The sequence below is a fragment of the Emydura macquarii genome, unplaced genomic scaffold (assembly GCF_026122565.2).
Source record: "Emydura macquarii macquarii isolate MOO-44397 ecotype Brisbane River unplaced genomic scaffold, CSIRO-AGI_Emac_v2 contig_3108, whole genome shotgun sequence".
Classification (NCBI taxonomy): Eukaryota; Metazoa; Chordata; order Testudines; family Chelidae; genus Emydura; species Emydura macquarii.
In genome coordinates this window covers 1,979,367-1,996,624 of record NW_027133245.1, presented here as the reverse complement: position 1 = coordinate 1,996,624, position 17,258 = coordinate 1,979,367, and the positions used below count along the sequence as shown (strand labels likewise).

Genomic DNA, 17,258 nt, shown 5'->3' with positions numbered 1-17,258 from the left:
ATTGTTTCCATTTTTGTTTTGCAGTTTTGTTTGTGTGCTGCAGGCACTTCTATGGTGTTGGAGGATTATGGAGAGACTTGGAGGGAGTGGGCATTTAGAGCTGAGATGGATAGTAATCCCCTCTTCATCCCCTTTAGGCTCTCCTGATTCTTGATGTTACATTGAGCTGGGTGACTAGAAGGCAGAGAATGGCCTCTTATTCAAAAAGTTAAACATTAAGCCAGCAAGATATGCTGGGAAGCTTTCCACCAGGATATGTCTCCCAGAATTGTTGCAGGAGTGAAAGGGGCTTGCAAGCTATACTAGGGGGATGGGTGTCCTGCTGCTCCCTGTGTGTGGAAATAAAATAAAGCCTTCCTCAGTCTCAAGTTCTGCTATGTCTCCCCTACAGTAATGGAGAAAATGCAGAGAAAAAGAATTTGGGGGGTGGGGGAGTGTTTCAGAGCATTTAAACCTCAGCAGGTTTAAATGAAAGTACTCTTTGTGCCTTTACCAGGTATGTAATGTCCATGTATATCTCATGTAAACTATGAACACCACCAAACTTATTTTCCTGTAACCACTGTCTCAATGAACTGTTGCATTTTGTGTGAATGAATATTTTTAGTATTTGAATGTGCTGTAGGAGGGGGTAGGAGCTTCAGCTGCACCATGTTGCTAACTGGCATTTTGGATGGGCAAATGGGAAGGAGCAAAGAGGTTCACCAGGTAGGACAGTTGAGGGAGAGGGAAAGGAAGATAAGCAGATGGGGAACTGCCCTCTGTGTTGCGGTCCTAAAAACTGTCAATAGTTGTGGTTGTAGCATGAGACAAGCTGATTGTCCAGGTGAAGCAGCCATTTTGGCAACATGTATGGGGGTGAGGGGGCTGAATGGGCAGTGTGAGCTGAGGGAAGGAGGGGGACAAGATATTCTGAAGGGGTCCTAGCTCATATCCATCTATGGGGCATCTAGAAGCCAGCCAGAATGGCCTGAGTTTCTGGCTAGGACTCAGACTCAGCTGATGCAGGTCTTGTATTGGTGTATGTGACCTGGGGCTGGCTTACAGCTGTCTAGCTTTTGTGTTGACCTAGCTCTCAGCTGGCAATTCCTTTCCAGCATCCTCCTGCTTATCTTCCAGTGAGGCTTGCCAGTTTTCCTCTGTGGAGGGAGGGTGTATCCAGCAGGCTTCACATGGCGTCTTGGACATGTTGTGTTATAATTGTGTAGGATCTTGTTCCACTCTCCAAAAAATGGAAAAGTTTCATATCTCCTGCTGGATTGTCTCCTTTTGTCCCTCATTTCAGCATACACGCTCCTGAAATGCTTGCTCTCTATCTGCATTGGCTGGCATCATGGCTCCTCACAGACATCTGCTTTGCAATGGCCACTAAGGGCATGTCCAAACTGCAATTAGACAGCAGCAACTGGCCCATCCCAGGCAACTCAGCCTTGTGTGGCTCAAGCTAAGGGGTTGTTTAATTGTTGTGTAGACATTTGGGCTCAGATGGCAGCTTGAGCTCTGGGACCTTCCTTCTTCACAGGGTCCTAGAGCCCAGACTCCAGCCTGAGCCTGAATGTCTACACAGCAATTAAACAACCACAAGAACTTCCCCTCCTGATAGCAATGAGGCAGGGTCTCTACAGAGTTCCAAGCAACTGTGAGGCAAGTTGTAGGCTTCTGGAGTGCTATTACCATTGCAGGACAAGAATGCTGACACAGTGGAATCCAGGAACAAATGGCAAATTTTGGCTCGATGCCAGCTTTTAAAGGAGAGAAGGGACATCCTGGGAATTGGACACCAGAGCAGAGGAGGGCACATAGGTGAATGGATGGGTTAGTAATGCCCAAATAACTTGCAAAGATCTAATGGGATAGCAAATGGAAGCATGCAAAAAGTGTTGTGGATGCAATTGCTGCACATGAACAGTAGACCACAGTAATTCAACTCACAGCAAACCTAGTCTACTTGGCAAGAGTGACTCTAGAGGTCACTTCAAATGTGGAGTTAATGAGCAGTGATGGATTGTCATGGGTACACAACCATTTTCAGACCAGATTAACCCATTTGATCTGCATTAAAGCTCTTCTGTAGGCAAGCCCTAAGTGTCCTACAAGACATTAAGGAGATGAGTAATCTGTTGATGACCCTATATTCTTCCTCAGAACCCTCTGAAACCCAGTCCAGTATTCAGACAGTCCATTAAAACACATCCTTCCTCCTGACAGAAGAGGGGGTGCTCTAATCTCAAAATGAGGAAGGTAATATTTGCTGCATGATGTGAATAGGATCTGCAAGCCCTTCACCTCCTATTCTAGTGTAAACATCAGATTAACAGCATGGTTGTTTATATGATTAATCCAAAAACCTGCTTGAATATTCCCGTGGATGTCATGGTGAATATGAAGTCTTAAGGCAGCTCACAAGTCTCATCTGCATAAACAATGAAGTCTGAAAAATCAGAGGTTTTAACACTATCTTTGGACCCACACTCAAGATAGACACATTTAGAGTGGTTGGGGGGGGGGGGGAGAGGAGGGCTTGGGGTTTTTTCCTTCCCAGTACTTAAGGAAAGAATGTTTGGCTTCAGAAAGCTTGAGATTCATTGCCTTCTATATTCTTATAGAATAATCATTAATTCATATTGGTAAGTTGTGTAAAGGAATAGTTTCTGTACATTTTCAAACAATATATCTGTCAAAATGGTAAAACAGTTGCATAAAACTACCTTTGTTCATCTAATTCACTGCTATTCAAGTGGGAAATGGCACAGAGCAATTACTTGTTCACGCCTCAGGTGCTGAGGACTAGTTATATAGAGTTGTTGTTCTCATCAGAGATGATGGATACAGCACAATATCTTAAGTTTTCCAAAACATACAGACATAAAATGTATCTTAACTTGCATATAAGATCGATTAGTTAAAGAACTGGAAGATACTTGTAAATTGCTCTATTTAAAAATAGATTTAATGTTAAAATTTTTTAGCATGATTCAGAGCTCTGGCCAACGAAGATTACAAATGCTATAGCTCTGAAAAGCAGTCAGATGATGAAGGTGTAGGTCATTACTTTCAGGTAAAGCGGGACTAGGGGGCATATAAAAATGCAGATTTTTTTTTATCTGCTTATGTTCAAATTTTGTCAATGTGTTTTTAATTGGATGGCAATTTAAGAAAAGATTTGTACGTTCTACCTGTGTAGTGATATACAAACTTTTAAATTAAATATTTAGGCATAACAGGATAACACTATAAAAGTTCTACTGCAGTTCAGCGGATATTTGCTATATAAACAGAAGAGAAATCAATAAATGTTTCAGGCAGATATTGGTCCATATAGCTCTCTGGTTCTCAGCCTTTCCAAACTACTATACCCTTTTCAGAAGTCTTATTTGTCTTGCATACTCCCAAGTTTCACCTCACTTAACAGCTACTTGATTACAAAATGAGACCTAAAAATATAAGTGTCACAGAGCACTTACTGAAAAATTGCTTACTTTCTCAGTTACCATATCATTGTAAAATAAAATTATTGGAATCTATATATTGTACTTACAGGTCAGCATGTAGTATATAAAATAGTATAAAAGAAGTCATTGTCTATATGAAATTTTAGTTTTGTACTGACTTTCCTATTGCTTTGTATGTAGCCTGATGTAAAATTAGGCAAATATCTAGATGAGTTGATGTGTCCCCTGGAAGCCCTCTGTGTACCCCCAGGGATGGAGAGTGTGTGTGTGGTGTGTGTGTGTGTGTGTGTGTCTGTCTCTTTCTTTCATGGTTTGAGAACCACTGATATAGTTTGTATTTTAGGCTTGTTCCTCATAGTATATGTACTAACAGGTTTTCTACTAGATTTATGAATATCTTACAGTGGAATATGTGACTGCTTCAAATCATTCTATGGCTATAAATCTGGTAGATTAGGTTAGATTCTACATGTGTTTATTTGATCTTGGTACATTTATTAATGTAAAATAAATGCAAGATCTATAGAGAAAACAAGATCTATTGGGAAATCCAGATATACTTTAAAAAAAAAAAGTTGTGTTTATGAACTCAGCAGATTTAAAGCAGCATCCTCAACTATGCACCTGTTAAAATGTGTCACAAGTTTGTGCACATGGCATATATTCTTAAGAGTAAAATCACTCAAGTTCCAACAGGGATTTTATTTTAATAGGACCTGTGAACCACAAGATGTCCCTGTTTGTTCAGTTTTCTCACTGTACAATGTTTGACTATTGTGACAGCTGAAAGGCTGAGTACCACAAGACTAATAAGCCCCAAATGTTTTTGGTGGGTTTTTATTTTTCTTATTTGTGCCCATGGAATTATTTGGCCAGAATCCCATCTCATACTTACATGCAGACTTACATTGCCCTTGTTATATTTCTGTTCACATCCTATGTGTGACACCGCCTACTTCTACACTAAGGGAGCGTTACGTGTTGTAGAATCAAAACTATTGGAAGCAGGGGATATTTCAGAACTACTCTCCACACTGTTGGTTAGAGGTAGTAATGATGCAACATGTATATTGGTGCTTGGCACTGATTTGGAATGCTTCTTACATATGTTTTACATATACTTTTTTATCTTGAAGCATTTTTCTTCCTCAAAGCATAACTTTGGTGCTTGCATTGTGTGAAATGTAATTCAGCAGCTAAAAGTTTAATTTATTTTTAAAAATGAATACACCTAAACCAAGCTTAAGCCTGTGTGGGCATCTGTGGGATAAAAATGTCTGGATACAAACACTGACAGCTGAAATTGTGTATATTTAATTAACCCAAGTCTGGTGTGTCCAGAGACAGAATTGTGCTGAAAAATTACTAGAAAAGGGTATGCAGGCTTCTCAGCTGGTTAGACTGCTGTTTTGATTGTTCACTCTTCAGACTCTTCGTTGCAGGTTTAGTAAAGATATGATATTTTCCTAAGGAATTATTTTGAAGATGGACTTTGAATTTTTTTTCTAATCCATAAATTACTGTAGTGATCTTATTGCCAGAAAATTGTAGCCTTTCGTTAGAACAGCCTATAAATTTTACGGCAGAGTACACTTCTCCAAATCTCTCATTCATATTCAGACAAAGTAAAATTACCAGATTTTTTTTAATATATCCATGTTTTTCCCCCTCTACTGTCTTTTTTGGAGAATATGTATTAATAAAATCCAGTAATTTGGCTGGTTTCTCAGCTGGTGTAGGTCAGAGCTACACTGAGTTACATCTGCTGAAAATCTGGCTGTATTTTGTAATGTCTCTTTCCCTGAAGCTCTTTTCACAGCAAAGCCTTTTCCATGTCCAACAACATGCGGCCATGTACCTGCATTTGAGAAGGCTTTGTTTGCCTGGAATAAGGACAAATTATAGTCCTGCTCCTGTCCCAACTAAAATCAGTGGCAAAACTCCTACTGACTTGATCAGGAGCAGAATAAATCCACTCAATGAAAATGGGATTTCCCTTTTCTCTTACTTTAGAAATAGCCACATTTACATATGATGTAGTAATTGAATATACTATATATATATATATATATATATATATATATATATATATATATATATACTCATAGTAATTATCAGATAAAATGGTGGATTTGAAAAATTATAATTAAAAACCCTCCTATTATTGTTTGGAAGTCACTGAGCACATCGGTACTACCAGACTATACAAAGAGAAGATCCCTGCCCTGAAGAGCTTATAGTATGCTCTTGCTGATGCTGCATGTTGACAAGTTTTATTTTTAATGCTTCTTTACTGATAAACTGTGTGTGTGTGTGTGTGTGTGTGTGTGTGTGTGTGTGTGTGTGTGTGTGTGTGTGTGTGTGTGTGTGTGTGTGTATATAAGCTCAAGTTTGTGTATCAGTTTTGAGGAACATGATTAACTTGCACTGTAGATTAATATTGCTGGAAAAAAGTGTTTTGAAGCAAAACTAATACAAATGCTATAGGTTTTACTCATGTTGTACACTTGAGGGTGCTGTAACTTAAGGCTGGTGATAGTAAGATTACAATCTTTCTAATAAGTGAAGTTATCTATAACTTCCAGGAGATGAATTCCTATTCCCCTTTGGATTCTGTCATCACTTTATACTCCTATAATGGCTTATCAGAGATGCTCTTCCTTAATACCATGTTTGGCAAAGAAGTATAACTGAGTGAGATTTTCAATTATTAGTTACAGTGATGTAGCACTGTAAGTATAGATGTGCAAACACATAGCTAGACCAGGTCCCTGACCAGTGTAATATATGTGTGACACAGGAGTTCTGATAAATCAGTGAACTTTACTTTACTTTGACCCAGTTACCTGACACAGTTCAGGGTTACAAAAGGTCACTACCACAAGGCAGAAGTCAATCCCCACTGATTTTTTTCCCCCTCCTCTTCCCCCCTCCCCTCCCCCCCACACACTATGCAGTTATGCACACAACAGTGTTACAGGTGGCTTTTATTTCTTAGGGTAAGAAGAAGCATAATATTGTAGGCAAACACTCATAATAAAAGCAATACCTGCCATAAGGAGTTTTTACAGTCTAAGGCTAAGATTAACAACACTGAGGGTGAAATCATGGCCCCAACTAACTTAATAGCAAAACACTCTGGTTTCAGTGGGAACAGGATTACTCCCTGGATGCCTGAAGCTAGGCTCTTAAGTCCGCCTAAATAAGTGGTACAACTTTTTAAAGATCAGTGCACCCAGAAGCACTCATTCAAGTCAAAACATATTCATGGAATGAGAAATCCCTGCCGCCGCCCCCCCGCCCCCACCACACACACACAACCAAGAGAACCCAGAGTAGAGATTCTTAGGATTTCTAGTTGGAAATGCATGAGGTGGATTCAGTTATTGAAGAATGTTGGGTCAAAAATAGAAACCGAGCTTAAAGATCAGGGTAGGATGGTTCTGGTTCACCTTGTAGGCTAAGGGAATTTGTAGGGAATAATGCATCATCCTGGAAACAGCCAGCCTAGAAGAAGGTAGGGTGAGTTATGCCTTCTCTCCTTAGAGAGCAGCTTGTTATGTCTCTGTTTTGAGGTTCTTGTGTTCTTTCTGAATTATCAGAAATGAAGGTGTTGCATTGCACTCTGTCAGCAGGAGTATTTTATGTTTGTGTACAACTTCTGTGTATATGCTATGAACATAAAGATGAACAGTTAAGGGGGGAAAATTCAGAAGAGATTTTGTAAGGTATTTAGGCACTGAACTCCCATTGAGTTCTTCCATTTTGATGAACACTCAAAACTCCAGCGGAAGACAATGGGAGCTGGAAGTGCCTACCACTCTAAAAATCAAGCCATTTGAAGCCCAAGTCTCATTGAAAGTCCATGAGATTTAGGATCCCAAGTGCCAAAATCACTTAAATGGATTTTCACCCTTAAAATCTACCAATATGTAGCTGGAGAAAAATATTAAGACACAAACTGCTTCGAATCCTAACCCTGACTGGGTCTTCATAGAAACTAACCTACTAGCTATAAAAAAGAAAAGTAGGTAAGAAATGTATCTGATCTACTGGGAAGCAATTATCCATCAGACTATAATGTCACAGGTAGGGAGTCAACCGCTGATTCAACACACGTTTATACTTTACATAGTAATAACCAAAGGGGGGGAGACATGAAAAGGCAGTAGTCCCTTAAAGCAACACCTTTAAAAAGTATAAAGTAGGGATTGAGAAGCTATAAAAGGCCAGCAAACAATATTTATGATTGTAAGTTATTCAGGGCAGAACCCAAGTCTTCCTTTCTATCTTGAGCAGCACTGAATATGCTATCAGTTCTTAAATAATGAATACTAGCTTAAACAATCATAACAGTACCACTAAAATACACCTTCCAGAGTGTTCCCCACCCACTCACCTTTACTGCATTTTTCTCTATAATATGGAGGCCACCATGATCTCTCAAAGAAACATCAAAACACCAGAATTGCGCAAAACTCATTTTTCCTTTTGGCCTCTATGAAGTAACCGATTTTGAGTCTCTGCTCAGGACCTTCAAGAGTCTAATGACCTAGCCCTCAATGGATCCGAAGAGAATATCTCTAGATGGACAACACAAATTCTCTCTAACAGCACTATGTCACACTCTGAGGCAAGGCCCTGGGATATGTTCTGGACAATATTCCTATAACTGTCTGTCCCTAACATGTTGATTTAGAAGTTTTCTAACAATATATCCTAGCAGCAGTAACTATAGACATAGTTAGAATGGAAAGCTGTGTACAAGTTAAGGCAAGTAACTAACTACAGCTCTAGTAATGTACAGCATACATTGATCTTCAAAAACTCCTACAGGATTTAGACCTTACAAGGAAGACTTGAAGTGAGACAGCATAAGAAATTCATACTCCTTCACAACTGAAAAACCTCAGTAGTTTTGTCTTTCTACCGGATCCTTTCCTTAGTGGGAAATGGAAGAAAAGATTCTTTTATCACCTTTTTTCTGTTTCTTTTTTTTCTACCTCATGTCTTCTGATAAAAGAGCAGAGATGGATGGTGTGATTGAAATGGAGCTGCTCTGTAATTTTTTTAATACTGTGTGTTGCCCTAGTTATTGGGAGGCTTACTCTAAGATTATAATGCTTTAATAAGGGAGCTTTAAGAGAAAAACAAACAGGAAGGAAACCAAATAAGTCAGTTCCAGAGGGGTAGCCGTGTTAGTCTGTATACAGCAAAAACAACGGGAGTCTTGTAGCACTTTAAAGACTAACAAATTTAATTTCTGCAGACATAAGATTTCGTGGGCTGCAACCCACTTTGTCAGATTCAAAAAATAGAAATCAGATAAGGTGTGTGTGTGTGTGCGCGCGCGCATCCCAGGGTAAGGAACAACAATGGGGAGAGTAGGTGTTGCAAAGTCAATTCAGTTAGAGTAGATGAGGCCTATTCACAACCATTGATTAGAAGGTGAGAATGTGTGAACAGTTGCAATTCATTCTTGTAATGAGAACCATTCCAAGTCCCCTATTCAGACTCAGTTTGATTGTGTCAAGTTTGCATATGCATTCCAGCTCTGCAGTTTCTCGCTGAAGTCTGTTTTTGAAGTTTTTTCTTTTTTTGTTGAAGTATGGCAACTTTCAAGATAGCTACAGAATGTCCTGGGAGATTGAAATGCTCTCTGACTGGTTTATGGATTTTACCATTTTTTGTCTAATTTGTGTCCATTTATTCTTTTGTGTAGTGGGAGATTGAAATGCTCTCTGACTGGTTTGTGGCTGATGTGGTTAGGACCTGTGATGGTGTCACTAGAGTCGATGTGCAGGCAGAGCTGGCAACGGGGTTTGTTGTAGGGATAGGTTCCTGAGTTAGTGTTCTTGTTTGGTGTATGGTTGCTGGTGAGTATACAGAGAAATGGCTTAAGTGGCAATGCCATTACAGGAAAAGGCATGGAAAGCAGAAAATCAAAAAATCGAGGACTATAGCAGTTTAAAAAGACTCTCAGGAGAGGATGGGAGATGTTCAGGGAACTTTCTGATCTGTTTGGGAGAACCATACTGACACATAAGCACCTGCTATAGATGTCTGAAAGCTGGGCCTGCCTAGCTTACCATCAGGTGATGGGAGGAATTGTAGGTATGATAGCCATGTATGCAGACTGTTTTAAAAAAGTCCCTTTCCTCTAAACACATTTTTCCTATATTTAAAATAAACAATACTTTGAGGGGTTTTTTAAGACAGCTTCCTGGTCACTATATACAGCATTGGTCAAATTCACAAGGGGAAGAACCATAGGTGATGGACCTAGTAAGGCCTGCTGGTACATGGGGTACAATAGCCCAGTGCTCGATCTAAGTGAGAGAACTGCAAATTCCACCATAGGATCTTGTGCCTTTACCTCGCCTGATACCAGAGGTGATGCAGTCAAAGAAGCCAGGAGGGATATATAAATGAATGATGGCTCTCTGGCCCTCCATGCTTCCTGGGAGGTGATTACATATTGTTCAGTGCTCTTGAAAGGAAAAGAGGGAATTTAGTTTTAGCCTTTTGTTGGTATATTCAATATCACAAAAGACACTATTGTCTGCCATGTAAATTTGAATTTGTTAGTTTTACTGGTAAAATTTTGTTTTCTGAGCCTAAATAGTAAATGCTACTCAAAAACAAAGCTAGGCTCAACAGATGAAGCCTGGAAAAGTAATGCATTAAATACAATCTTTTTATACCCTTTTGCTGCTGAAATATAAAGCTAATGCTACTCATTTTGTTGATTAACAAACTGTGGCATAACTCTGTTCCATGCAAGTCCCATGCCTTCTGTGACTCATAATAGCAACACTTGTACAACTGGCTTTATTGTTCTTCAGATATGGACAGTATGTAATGATGCAGATTGAAATGTGAGGAACAAACACCCTACTGTTACAAGAGATGGAAAAATAACAAAGCCATGTTTTTCCAAGCCCATTGATGTTCTAGTATTTTGGTGGTGGTTTTGTTTTTGGGCGGAGGGGTGTTTTTTAAGGTACAACATGGCAAGTAGATTTTTCTTGTCAATATCGATTCCTTTTTTTCTTTGATACGGGATCTATCCTATTCAGAAACACATCCATGGTACATATAAGTATGGTATTTTACCTGCATCAGAATTAATCTGTAGTTGTGACTTGATCCCTCAATCAGCTCGATACATGTGTACATGGACATCTGTGGGGAGTCCCACTGAAGATAACTCCAGCATAAGATGCACCTGTGGAGCATATTGCAAGACTGGGGCCTTATTCTGCATCTTTAAGATCATCTTTGAAAACTGCTGCATGTAGAGTACAATAGCATTGTCATCCATTTTGTTAAACGGCTGTTCAGGAAGGACTTCGGGGCAGATATTCTTTTTTCTGTTTATTTAAACTGGGAGCAGGTAAATAGATGGCTTTTCCAAGAAAGGACAGATTCTGTTATGGTAAGAATGTGGCTCAGGCATAGTTCACTTTTGGAAGAGGATTGAGGTAAGTAGATAGAGAAGGAGACACTAAAAGGAGGAATATAAGTATTCTGCTTGTTTGTTGAGCCCAAAGCAAAATGAATATGGGAGAGGGGTACATTGTGGTAAATCTTCATATGATATGGATTTTGAGGGAATCATTGCAGTAATGTTGTTTAACTGTTTCCATACCATGCTTTTTGTTTCTTTCATTCCTTCTAATATGGACAATTATTGGCTTTGGTTGAAGGCTTCAGCATTTATACTTTTTTGTGTGTGAAAACTGAACTTCTTATTAATATCAGATTAACTGACTGGTATGTGTTTGTCATTGTTAACAAACATGAATGTGTAAGAGTAACATTGAATTGATATGTCCTTAGGAACGATGTCAATCTCAAATAGCACTTTGCGGTAGTTTTTGTATAATGCTGATGCGTTAATGATACCCATTGTACCTACCTAATAGAAATGTTGCAAGGATTAAATTTATAAAAGTGTTAGCATTTAGATCATGTTTTTCATTCCAACTATAACAGTGGCTTCTACTCAGTGGAAACTGAGATTTGCTATCTGACAGGTACACAACATTTTTCATCTGGAACCAAAAAACAAACATCTTTCTCACCGGTATGTGTGTGTGATAATCTAATAATAGATAGTTGACACTGTCAAGTCTCAATGGAGTGTCCTACTGATGTAGTCTGCCTAATATAGTTATGTTCACAGCATACACCAAGAAGTTAGAATACATAAACACCTTTGCTAGCAGATTACAATACAACACTACTTTATTTCTTGGAATTCAGAAGTCTAACACAAGAACCCCAAAACAGAGACAAAACAGGCAGCTTCTTACAGCAGAGAAACAACTCACCCCACCATCTTCTAGGGTGGTTCTCTTCAGAATGACACTGATTGCAGACTTTCTTACAGAGCACCCCTAGTCTGTAACAGGACCAGGAAACAAACCTCAATACATCACAACAGTGAAATACCCCGACACCATGCTGGTAGAAACAGTTGGTACTTATTACACCTTGTCCACTACACTTAGAATGGAAGATAGCTTTGGTTACTGCGTGGCAATGGTAGTCAAATACTGGCTTCTGCTGTAAGCCATATTAGGGAAAATTTATCCAGGATAAGATAGGAACACTGGAGTTTGATTTCCAGATATTGTTCTGACACGTGTGTGTGTGTATGGAAAATTTTTAACTATTGTCATAATTACTCTTTTCAGGGAAGCTGAAACAGGATATTGATGCTTATCGAGTGTTTTGATATTAATTATTATGCTCTATGTAGATTACCAGGCTTCAGCCATTTGCCTTAACCATTTACTGAGTATAGTAACTATAATATAATGGTGGTGGTCCTATTTTGAGTGCTCCCTCTTACTATTTTTATAACATTGACTCATCATACCAGAAGATTACTGATATCCTATTAAAACAACGAGAGTTCTGTGGCACTTTAAAGACTAACAAATATTAAATCTGTTAGTCTTTAAAGTGCCACAGAACTCTCATTGTCTTGTCTGTATACAGACTAACACGGCTACCCCTCTGGAACTGATATCCTATTGAAATACATTAGCAATGTGAGCAAAGTGGCAGGCCATTATTTGTGTCTTGCAGGGCTGATCTTAGAAAAAGGCAAACAGTGAACAAAAGTGAAGAGGGCTTATTTTTCCTTTTAACAAAAGCAGCAGAACTCAGTACATCTCGATCCTATTCAACTGTGCAATGTTGTTGCACAGGCTGCTTTCACTAATATTCAAAATTTCTTTTTCATTGTTTTATTACAGAAAACTGAAAGTGATCTAATAGGAATAGAAGGGAGGGTGTACATAGCAACAAGACATAAGACAAAAATAAACAAACAGATTCCAACAGCTGAGTACTCTGGGAAATCATCACAACAGTACTCCCTTTTTTTATCATTCTAAAACAAACTCCTTTTCTCTTCAAAGGTAAAATTTCCAGCACCGCTAAATACTTGAAGGCAGCCAGAATGATTATCTTTACAAATGTTCACATAAAATGTTTGTTGACAAGGAATGTAAATTTTAAGATGTGCTAAGTGAAGCAATTAATACTATGTAATAGCTTTTGCACACTATCTAAAGCTTTAGATATTTTCAAATTCTTCTCAGGCTATGTGGCAAGACTAGAGTTCAAAAACCAATATCACAAGTATTATTATCTTTATTTTTGGAACCCCAAACCTTGGCAGTCTCAGTTCAAGGAAGATATCAGAATATGGTATAATATTCTCCCCTACCTATTCTTTCTAACAGATGTTTTCAAATCAGTATAGGGGCTAAAGGGCAGACAAGAGAGCTAAGGTTGTTATGAATGACTGTGAAACATAAGCACCACAAGCCACATACCAACCCCCAAACTGTAACTATGCTGTCCTTTTTTTCCCAACAATTTTTATTTAAAAAACAAACTTGAACTATGCAATAACTTCATGCTTTTCCTTAAATTTTCAAGAAGATTTGAAGCACTTAAAACTAAGTAGTGTCATATATTAAATTTTTTCTTAACATTCAAAATGTTGTTGTGAAAAATATTGAAATTGAGGCATGATATGTGCATACAAATACCATCTGGAAGCAATGTCTCCCTTAGGGAATGGAAGAAATGTACAGTGCTCTGTGAAAATAAATTTGGAATATACATCCCTAAATGGAAGGGCAAAATAAAATAAAAAGCAGCTGATTGGACAAAGTCCAGATACATGTTCACAGCACAAACCTCTGCAAAACTTGTAATTAGAAAATCAAACATAGACTGAATCAAATTTATTGTAAACTTTATCACTTCAATACAAATATTTACATTACTTTCTGCATCTTTTCTTTGGTTGGTGCTGTACCCCTTACCTGACGTAATCTGTAATTGAATGTAACTGCTGAGTTTGTTGTGGAATTCACCCCTTGCTACAAAATCCTGAGCTTTCACTTCAAGAAAACTTGATCTGTTTTTCTCTTACAGTGTGGTAAATCAGGAGTAATTCCTCAGGAATAAAACTGCTGTGAGATGAGAATCCGGATCTCTATTTCTAACACTCAAGTCCAATTTCCCTAGTGATGTGATATGAAACAACCCAAAGAACTTTAACCATCCTAAAAGCAAACCCTTACCAGTATATTGATATTATTTACTCATTAACCTTACAACAGTGAGAACTGATTGCAGCTGAAGAGCCCAATCCTATTCTCAGAGGTCATTTATGTGCAATGATAAATAAGATTATTTTTCTACTGCAGGAAGATTCCCAATTACAGGCCTGATTACAATGGATTTTCCCATGGGAGGAGGCAGAGAGTTGAGGGGGAAATCCCCATGATCCTCTCTCCTATTTCAAAGGATGTGGGCTGCTCTCCCTTGAACAACCTGCAGGTTTGGCCCTCAACCCTGCTAATCTATTTGGATCTGCAAGAGTCCAGGGCTATCTGCACAGAGGCCCTGATGAGCCACCCATCCTCCTGTCATCATAGTATAATGCCAGGGTTCCCCTAGGAGCAGATGCCCCTGTGACTTCTTCTGACCTTCCTTTTTGCTGTGCCAGTTTAACTGGCCATTTAAAGCTAACAGGAAATCCTCCAGTGGTAGATCCAGCATTTCCCCTCTTCAGCCACCTGCTTTCCAGCATCTGACATAAGTGGTTTGTGACCAAAAGCACCCCTGTATTCACAACCCTGCACACTAAAATAGTAAGCTTTGCACAAAATATGCCTTGTGAAATATCATTTGAAAACTAATAACTTGCTGGTCAATAATATCATGGTGAAATGTATGTAGCAACATTATCTGTAAAGTCATTATTAGCACATATTCAAAACCACATAGCCCTGCCTAGACCTTTGTCCCCATTTGTCTTGCACCAAGCACAGCTAAGAATCTGATCTTCAGCACACTGCCAATAGAGAATAAATGCATTGTACAAGCATCTGTCTAAGAGTTTGTATCCACTTGAAAGTAAATGTGGCATAAGGTAGGGTGTGAATTTTAAAGTGAAGCAGCTGTTTTTGAATAACTTAGTCCAGAACATGAGTACCCTGTTCCTGTTTAGTTTATTCCACTATTGGTGGAAAATGGATTAGAGAGGGGAACATTTTATGGCATACCTGGAGCATCAAAACTCTTAACACAAGCTGGGAAACTACACCAAGGCTATATAGCCTCATTAAATTCAGGCTGTATCTCGGGGAAACATTGTTAATCAGACATAGTATATGGCATTCAGAGTGGCATTTGTGACAAATGACCAGGTTGCATTTGCCAATCAAAGCACGTTTGGCTTGTCACACACTAAAACATTGTATATGGCATGCTGTCCGCATAAAACAAGAGCACAAAATAATTACAAGGTAGCTTTGAGTTTTAACTCTTATGACACTTCTATGACTAATATGGGGGCAGGAAAAAAGCACAGAAGGGAAAAAATTGAGATTTTGGCATTGTACAGGAGTTATAGTTATGATTAGGTTAAGCATCTGAAGGAAGCAATGGTGTAATTAAGCACTGTCCAAAAAACAGAATTGAAGTGTAGACAAATTAATTACCAGTGCCCTTTAATTCTATTCAGTGACCTAAGTGGATTCACATAAAGGGATTTTCCTGATATTAGGGTGCTATAAACTTAATTAGATTATTTGCTGACATTCTGTATTGTTTTCCTGTGGAATGACCTAGGTATGCCTAGAACCTTGACTTTCTTTGGTATCAACAGAGCAATGGAAGAGAATCTCTCTAGTCCAAAGCCCTGTACTGGATTTTACACTGTTACCTTTGATCTATTAGGGCACCCCTTCCTTGTCTGGTTTGGGTTTTTTTTTTTTTTTTTGTTTTTAAAATACAATTTCAACAGACAACCACCAGGCTAAGCTGGTCAAAAGTAGTTCGCATTTTTGAACGTCTCCATTTTTGGGAGCTCAACCCAAGACATTCTCAAGGAGCCTGATTTTCAGAGGGGGAGCAGTCTGTACCTTCTGAAAATCAAGCCCCCAATAGGTGTTTCTAGGATGGGCACCCAGAAACTGGAGAACCCAAAATCTTTAGTCACTTCTGAAAATCATAGCCAACTCAGTGTCTACCCCCGGCAGCCTGCACAAATAATTATAAACACAATCTAAGACCAAAACACCAGTAGCAAACCACAACCTTTCTCTGCATGGAAAAAGCCAGTCCATAATCAAAATTCCTCTGTCCACTTCAGCAACCCCAGACACCCACCCCGTCAGTAAAAATCTAGACATCCTCCCTAACAACCCCTGGACATTCTTAAATACCCCTACTGGGCAGAATGCCCTTGAACAGACTAATTCAGACTATTTCCAACCAAGGAATTCAGTCTCTAAACTGAATTCTAAAGGCTAGAATCCCTCACGGAAAGCACCCTGTCAGTGGACTCCTCTCTTAGGTCCCAGTTCAGTGAGTTCTAAGTTTAAGCAGGTGACTAGTCCCATTGAAATCAATAAGATTACATATATGCTTAAATTTAGGTATGTTCTTATATACTTTGCTGAATCAGGGCTTTATATACCAGCCTCAGAACATTTTGCTGGTTTCAATTGTGGTAGGATCACACAGACCTATATCTCTGAGGCCTGTTGATTCATAACCATTTAGAGGCTTATGGGCCAGAATCAACTCCTGAAATACCACCCAAATACTTGGCCTGTGAAGCCCTACATGGCTTGGCTACAGCTTGTCTGAAAGACTGCCCCTCTCCTTAAATGCTGTGAAATTTACTTGTTTTAAATCTCTCCCCTCCCCAATTTCTTGAGTTCCCTTTCAGCCCCACATTTTGATGATTCTATGGAAAAGCGGGGGAGGGGCGGGGTGGAAGCTTCCTGCTAAAAAGTAGAACTTACTTTTCATCTGTAGACCTGAGATTTAATACACAATGTGTACTGGGGATTGCAAATACTCTTCCCAAGCAGAGCTTTGCAAATATTTTTTCAGTATGTTTTAATCACATAAAAAGGGATTAAAAACATGTACAGATTTAGTCTAAAATGATATTTACATGAGGAAAAATAAGTTGAAAAGCCTAATAGAGTGGACCAATAAGAGTTGGGGGGAGGTGGGTTTAAATGTAATCTAATATAGAGGACTCAAAAACATCCACAGACCCTATAAACATTGCCTTCTGTAGTTAATTATTTCCAGAAATTTCTACTCTGATTTTGTCTGAAGCTTCAGCTTCAGACCATTGGATCTTGTTATATTTTTGTCTGCAACATTAAAGAACTCTACTATCAGAAATCTTTCCCCCCCTAACAGTCTGTCACTATAAGGCTGTCAGAGTGGCTGGCTGCTTTAAGTGAG

At 38.9% G+C, this 17,258-nt stretch overlaps 1 protein-coding gene across 1 annotated transcript in view; it reads left to right on the top strand.

The window, feature by feature from the left end:
- The window catches only part of DLC1 (DLC1 Rho GTPase activating protein), a 413,813-nt gene that overhangs the window by 747 nt on the left and 395,808 nt on the right, over positions 1-17,258 (top strand). The gene's annotated exons all lie outside the window — the stretch shown is intronic.